This window comes from Python bivittatus, unplaced genomic scaffold, assembly GCF_059951505.1.
Source record: "Python bivittatus isolate LINGU-HERP-01145 unplaced genomic scaffold, Pbiv_v1 ctg000410_np1212, whole genome shotgun sequence".
NCBI lineage: Eukaryota > Metazoa > Chordata > Lepidosauria > Squamata > Pythonidae > Python > Python bivittatus.
In genome coordinates this window covers 11,861,004-11,868,496 of record NW_028277067.1, presented here as the reverse complement: position 1 = coordinate 11,868,496, position 7,493 = coordinate 11,861,004, and the positions used below count along the sequence as shown (strand labels likewise).

The following is a 7,493-nucleotide window of genomic DNA, read 5'->3' as shown; positions in this document are numbered from 1 at the left end:
CTCAGGTCCTCCTCCCTGAATATGTCTGAACAAAGATGAGTGGAACACATGAGAGCTGCCTTCAGCATCTGATGGGCTGCTATCCAAAGGTAGAATAAATGGCTGGCTGGGGAATTCTGGGAATTGCAGTCCACAGGTCTTAAAGTTGCCAAGGCTGAGAAACTTTGGTCTAGATGGTTGCTCCAGAAGGTAGGATCAGCAAAACAAAACAAAACAATGTAAAGTTCAGGACAGCAGATTTTGGACAAATATTAGAAGATACTCCCTAACAGGATAACAATGGAACAAATTCGAAGATGATGAGCTCTTCTTCATTGCAATGATCAATAAGCAATAAATATTTGAAACTGGACTCCCATCTGCAGGTGGTTAGATAATTATATTCTGCACTGGAGACCAACCCTAAAGCAAGATTGAACTGGAGGTTCTCCAATGTTCCTTCCAACTACAAATTTTTATGAGTTGCTATATTATATTTTTTTATAAAATGATCAAAATGTTTTGGAACACTGCACACTGACATACAGGACAAAATCAGAAAGTTATGTAATAAACTTACAGCAAGAAGGAAAGAATTAAAAAATCTTGGGCAGATAAAATCTTACAGAACAATGGAGAACATTCTTCCAAGAAATGCCTCAACGCAAGGAAGGTACATAATGAAAATGGAGAATTAAAACAAGGATAGATTACAATAGAGTAATGTCGCTTTCAAACTACAAGGAATGAAGAAGTTGTCCTAAAAAATGAGTAAGGACAGACATGATCAGGGTTTGTTTGTTTGTTTTTCAGATCCAGGTGTTAGATTAGAGTGGAGGCTAATCCGGTAAAATTTGCTTCAGATGAAGCATTGCCCAAAACAACATTGAATCCGGGCAGTTTGTAAATAAACTAAATTCTCTCACATGCCATGCAGAAAGAGAATTTGTATTGAGTCAAATTCACAAATAAAAACTCAGTCACCAGCCAAATTCCAAATTGAAATAATATATGTCATAGCGCAATTCTCCTCACTGATGGTGGACTGTGGAACAGGACGCATTTTCAGAAGAGGAACACATTTTATGGGCAGATTCACCTGGGGAGAAGAAGTGTTCTTTAGAATATCTTGATACCCAAAGGTTAAAGACTGTGTAGATAGGAATTGGAGGTAGAAATGAAATGGAAAGTAATATAAATGAAACAAAAGCAAAATGGCAAATGCAAGACATTATCCAGGTTGCCGCATTTTGTTACAAGTTTAGTTTTTGAACACTTTTCATAGGCAACCCCAGGAGCAGAGTGCAATACAATATTCCTATCTGGATGTGCCAGAGTTTTCACTTGAGGCACAAATGACCAGGCTCAAATTGTCTTACTTTGGACACATGATGTGAATCCCTACTCTAACCCTACAGAGAAGGTTCTAATGCTGGGAAAGGTGGAAGGAAAGAGAAGAAGAGGATGACCAACAGCAAGGTGGATGGACTCAGTTACAGTGATGATGAGTGCACCACTGGAAGACCTGAAAGCCCAGGTTACGAACACATTGCAGTGGAGAAAATCTATCTATGTGGTTGCTAAGAGTCAACAACAACTTGATGGCACATAATCAATCAATCTGGATGCCACCAAGGCAGGTCCAACAGTAACCAGACCTTCTCCAGGAAAAGATATATTCATTAAAGCAGCTTTCTGTTTCAGCGATTGGGGAGCAATTCCATACAGTACTGAAAACTCAGGTCTTTAGAAAGAGTACAAGTTCATTTAGCACACATTGTTCATGTAGTTTTCTAATGATCTGGAATACTTGTCTGGTTGAGTCTTTGCCTCTGCTTTTCTTATAAATTAATTGTTTTTATATCCATCTTTATAAATAATACATATTTTCTTTAGGAGCATAAGGCAGTGCATCTGGCAAGGCTATCCACAGGGTAGATCAAGAAAGTCAAGATGGTGGCTGTGACCAGGTGATCAAAGCCCCTGGCACTTTTTATGTTTGTATGTGTTGTATGCACAATGCATGTTAAAAAGGGGGTAGGACTTCATTTGCACAGTTATGGCCACCATCCTGACTTCTTTTGACCACTGTCACAAGTGCCCTTGGCATCTGGGGAATCTCTCCTCATTCTGTCCTCACAACAGCCCTATGAAGTTAGTCTAAGCCAGTGTTTCTCAACCTTGGGAACTTGAAGACGTGTGGACTTCAACTCCCATGCTGGCTGGGGAATTCTGGGAGTTGAAGTCCATACGTCTTCAAGTTCCCAAGGTTGAGAAACACTGGTCTAAGCAATGGCACCTGGCTCCTGAGCTTCATGGTCTAATGGGTAGTTGAACTGGGCTCACTCCTTTAACCACCACACTATCAATGTTCTCTTCAGAATCTCTACTGCCTCATTGACATCAGATGGAAATCAGGCTAGAATGAGGATATTGCTGGCATCCAGCTCCAAAATCCAGGATGATTTTCATAAATGTATTTTTAAAAAAACCAATCTTCCTTTGTTTATCACCTGCAGCAGGTATGAATTGGTTGGAGCTGGGATCAATTGCTATGTATGAAGTATGAAGAACATTTTGCTCATACAAACACAATAAATCCATTTCAGAATAATTACTAGTAGGAAGCATTTTATTCTCTAGAAGAGCATCTGCTTTCAGGGCTAGCAGAGTGCCCAAGCATCAAAAAGTCAGCCATGAAATTCAAACACTTGGGATGCGTTCACTCATTTCTAACCCATTGTTGGTTGGTTTGTTTATTTATTTATGCAATTTCTATAGCCATCCATTTCAATCCTAGTGACTCTTGTAGTGCTAACCATGCCTTGTTGATTAAGCTATAGTTGGCTGGGCTATACTTTGTGTTCAGCTAGAAACCCTGCCTTACTAACCACAGTGGCTGTGTTTATACCACACACTAAGCCAAATAAATCACGTTGCAGCTTAGCCCAATGGGTGAACTCATCCAGCATCCATTTTCAGCAATATAGTCTGCTGGGAGAGGGTTGGAGGAACGCATATGGCTGAGGAACCAAACAGGCATGGATTAATATGCTTGGGAACATTAACCACAGCCAAGGTTAATAAACAGTATTTTCCTGGAAGTCATCGTTCCATTGGAGTCCACTGTCTCATTAGGAGAGGAGTGTTTGGTGCTTCGTCTCACTGCTGGGATGGCACTCTGAATTTGTTCCCAGGATTCCAGGCAATTAAGTCTTCAGGAGAAACCTTTATGGTGAAGAGCTCATTAATCTTCCATTGTTTCGCTGCAATGGCCAGTTTCAAAGTTCCAGGGCTGGTTCTATGTCATGTTTTCCTACCCATAACACAGGGGCTTTTAAATTGAAGGTCAGAAATATAAATTCATATAATAAGTAAACTGTTATAAGATGCAGGATTGAAAAGAGAAAACAATAACCAAGGCTGAACAAAACCAAAGCTTGTATAGAGCTAGCTAAAAGAGTGGTGAGTCGAGCACCATCTTGAAAGAAACACCCGGACTCTTTCACTAGTCAAGTTGAATTCTTCCTCAATCCCCTAGAACTGTGGGGGATGGAGGGGGGGGGGGAGTGCTAGATAAATTGGGACTCTTGTTAGGAAAGAGAGCCCACTTCAGGACAGAGCATTTTAAAAAGTCTTTCCCCAGTATAGATACATATTTTTTTAAAAAAATGGGGAACTACCTTGTAAAACTCCCAATACCATGACCTGAACAGTTGCTAATTTCTGACTCATGCATTGGTTTGAAAATGCAAAACAAAAAACATTTGCATTTAAATCTGAATTCAGCTTCTTGACACTTTTGACATGGAAGTAAAAGAAAGGTGTGAAATGTGAAAATGGGATAAGTGCAGGAAGAGAACATACAAATCCTTTATCAAAAAGTATTAGAAGATAGCTTAATGTTCCCATAGAATTAAAAGCTGCTTGCAATAGAGGGACACAGAAGTGTATAGAGGCTGAATGAAGGAATGTGGAAAGAATACAAAAAGCATGTAAAAAAGAGGCAAGCCTTTGGTTGCGTGGTTGTAGCCACCCTCTTGACTTTTTTGATACTCCCTCCTCCAGCATGCCTACAGAAGGGTGTGATAGCATGAAAGAAATCTCTTTGTATGACCAAACCAGCTCAACATATTTCTTCAGTCCTGACAAAGCAGTTTGGTCATATGGTGAGAACAAATGAGAATCAAATTACAAACCAAATATCTAAAGGAAGAGTCAATGGGTCAAGAGGAAGGTGAAGACTGAGAAAGTTCTGGCTGAATGGAGGTGAAGAGTTCCTGAAAAAGAGAAAAGTAAGAAATTTAAAGAACAAAAGGCAATGCATGAAACAGTGTTTGGAGATGGTGGAAGCAAGAATTATCTGCAAGGAGAAGGAAATTTTATGGTATTGATGTCAATCAGTTTTAGCTTTGTTTCCTTTTCTTTTTCTTATCTCGGGCATTTAATTTCTTGGGCCTACTATTTCTTACTCCATTTCTGTGCTTGGCATAATGTTGATTACCCCCAAAGAGGATACAGTAGCATGATGGATATATATTTATGCATGTAGCTAATTTCCTCCTATCCCCAGTCACTATGGGAAACATTAAGATCAACAAAATTTAGCAATGACTTTCTTCTTTAAAAACAGAAGTTTAAGTCTACAGAAGTTTGTATTTATCTATGTATCTTTTCTGCAGCAATGCATTTCTAAATTCCAGTTGTAAGCAACTGGGTTGCCTCCAGAAGGCTGTGGAAAATCCCACTTCCACTGGCACACGCAGTGCAAGACTGTGAAGAGAGGGGAAGATGGAAGAAAAAGACAACATCCATTCTTCTGATTTAAGATTCAGACGTTGCTTCCCCTCTCGCTCTGTCTCCTGATACAGCTTAACTGACAAACAGCTGTTTCTGTTCCTCCCCAGAGATTGCTGTGTCTGCTGGGGACTGCTGTGATTTTGATTCACAGGCTCATAAAGTTTAGGGACTCCATCTGGATGAAGGAGGGAAAAAAGCTAACTTAATGCCAAATGATGGTTGCTATTGCCAATGAAAAGGCTTTTCCCTCCCTGAAGACAGGAAAGCTCACTCGTGCTCCATTTTCCCAAGAAGCTAAATCCTGTTTCACAAGGGTTGACAGATCCTGTGATTGAATAAATAAGATCTCCCAACTGCATCCATTCCTGGACTGGGAGACCTCGCTTACAGTCACTCATGCCATAGTCACCTCCTGTTTGGATTACTGCAATGTGTTCTACATGGGGCTGCCCTTGAAGACCATCTGGAAGCTGCAAAACTGGTCCAAAATGAGTGGCACGTGCAGTTTTGGGAGCTACACCACTGCTGTGTGAACTGCACTGGTTCCCAGTTGCTTTCCTGGTGCAATTCAAGATATGATTAACATTTTTAAAGTCCTCCATGACACAAGGCCAGGTTATTTGTGGGACTGCCTCTCCCTGAGGATATCTGCCCATCCTACTAGGTTAGATAGGGTGGGCATGCTCCAGGTCCCATCCCTTAAATGTTGTAAACTGATAGGATCTCAGAGATGCACGTTCTCCAGTCTTTTGGAATAGTCTCCCACCTGAGATTTGAGGGATCCCTACTCTTTTAATCTTCTGCAACGCCATGAAGACCTGGCTCTTCCCCCAGGCATTGGACTAGGATGGGGGTTGAACTGGAAAGTTGTTTGGTCTGGCACCTGCTGGGAAGAGTGGTTTTGTTTTTTCTCTCTGTTTCTATTGATTGTTGTGAGCCACCTAGGATCATTGTATGAGATAGGTGGCCATATAAGTTCTGTAAATCAATCAATCAATCAATCAATCAGTCAATCAATCAAGTGATCCACTTTCACCCTTACTGGAATCTTCCAACACAGAAGAGATCTAGTGTTGAACCTGTGATTAACTTCATAAACAACAAAATATTTCATTGTGCAGTGCCACTCTTTCAAGCGCATCTGCACGGTATGGTAAAAAAAGTCAAGATGGCTGCTGTGGTGGTGTGAATAGTTCTGCCTGTTTATGTGCACTGTGACCACCATCTTGACTTTTTGACCATGCCCTGGAGACACCGCTGCATTGTTTGGTACTACAGTTAGCCAATCACTCATGTCCTCTCCCTCCCACCCACCAAAACCTTATGTATCTGTGAATCTTTAGGTTTCCCTCAGCACTGTTAGCATCCTCTTTTTCTTTGCTAAATGGTGCAATTTTGGCTATATAAGAACCCACCTTCCACATATAACACATTAATTTTTGTGTCCATCTTTAAGTCAGCCTTGGGCACGTGCTTTACTGTTTGAAAGCTGTTGTGCCATTGGTGGCTGAGTTTTTCTCCCCTTGTTGCCAGTTTTGTGTCAGTGTTTTGTTTCGGTGTTTTGTTTCGTCACTGCCAAACGTTTCAGTTACTCCCCCGGTCTCCCCATGGCCAACCCTCACGTCAGACAGATCAAAATAAAAACAGGCGTAGTGAAATGTTTGGCAAAAGAAAAAGGTATGTATGAAAAAGAAGCAAAACAGCAAGAAGAAAAGATTGAAAAGATGAAAGCTGAAGATGGAGATAACGATGCAATTAAAAAACAGACTGAAGTCTTGCAAGAATCTTGAACGATGATTCCTGACTGCCAGCACCGACTAGAAGCTGCACATTCTGATCTTGTTCAGCTATTAGAAAATGAAAAAGAGAAACTGAAGAATATAAAGATGCACAATCAGTACTGGAATCAATAAAGTTAGAAGCCAGCCTTGACTCCTGGTGGCTACCTGAACCTTTTCTAGCATAACTTGAACTGCCTGTTCTGAAACATCATTTCTGCTTTCTGTCCTCACAGCTGAACTCTCTCCAGTAGCCACGACAGAACTGACGGCAGCATCTGGCATATGTTAGTAGCTGCCGGGACCCATTGCCTTAGCTCCCTTTTAATCTTTGCCATAGCCAATACCCTGAGAGTGTTGGGTGGATGCATCCGACTACCAAGAAAATCTTACACTTTGGAGCATTGCAGAAAATTAAAATGCTCCCAGGAATTGGCTGCTACCTGTCCTGACTGGCCTAAAACATTTTATGGAGACAGAGAAGGCAGCACCTTCTCCACGGTATCTACCCTGGAATATAATGGTAGGCTATATCACGCACATGCTCTGTTCTCCAAGAGAGGGGACTTCTCAGATGGGTCAGGAGGAACACCTGGGAGAAACAGCCATCACTGGTCTCCAGAATTTGCTGCCTGAGGTTGTTGCCTCATTCTGTCCAACGGTAGGGCAGATTCAGGGAAACAAATGAGATATAAGAGGGCTCTGTCCAGGGTCCCTGGAAGCCTGGAGCCAATTAATCTTTATAGTTCACCAAGGCAGCAGAGATTCAAAATTCTGGAATAGCTACAGCTAAGCCTTAACTGAAGGTGCATAATTAGATCATGTAATTAATTTAAGTTACTGCAGAGTTGGTTCTAAAATCGGTTATCTAGTTTTATTTATAGAATGTATCCTTTGCTTTTCCATGCAACAGCAAAAATGACATAACATGAACCA

At 41.1% G+C, this 7,493-nt stretch overlaps 1 pseudogene; it reads left to right on the top strand.

The window, feature by feature from the left end:
- Positions 1-6,386: 6,386 nt before the first annotated feature.
- On the top strand, positions 6,387-6,745 carry LOC103063663 (tubulin-specific chaperone A pseudogene; annotated as a pseudogene).
- The last annotated feature ends 748 nt before the right edge of the window (positions 6,746-7,493 follow it).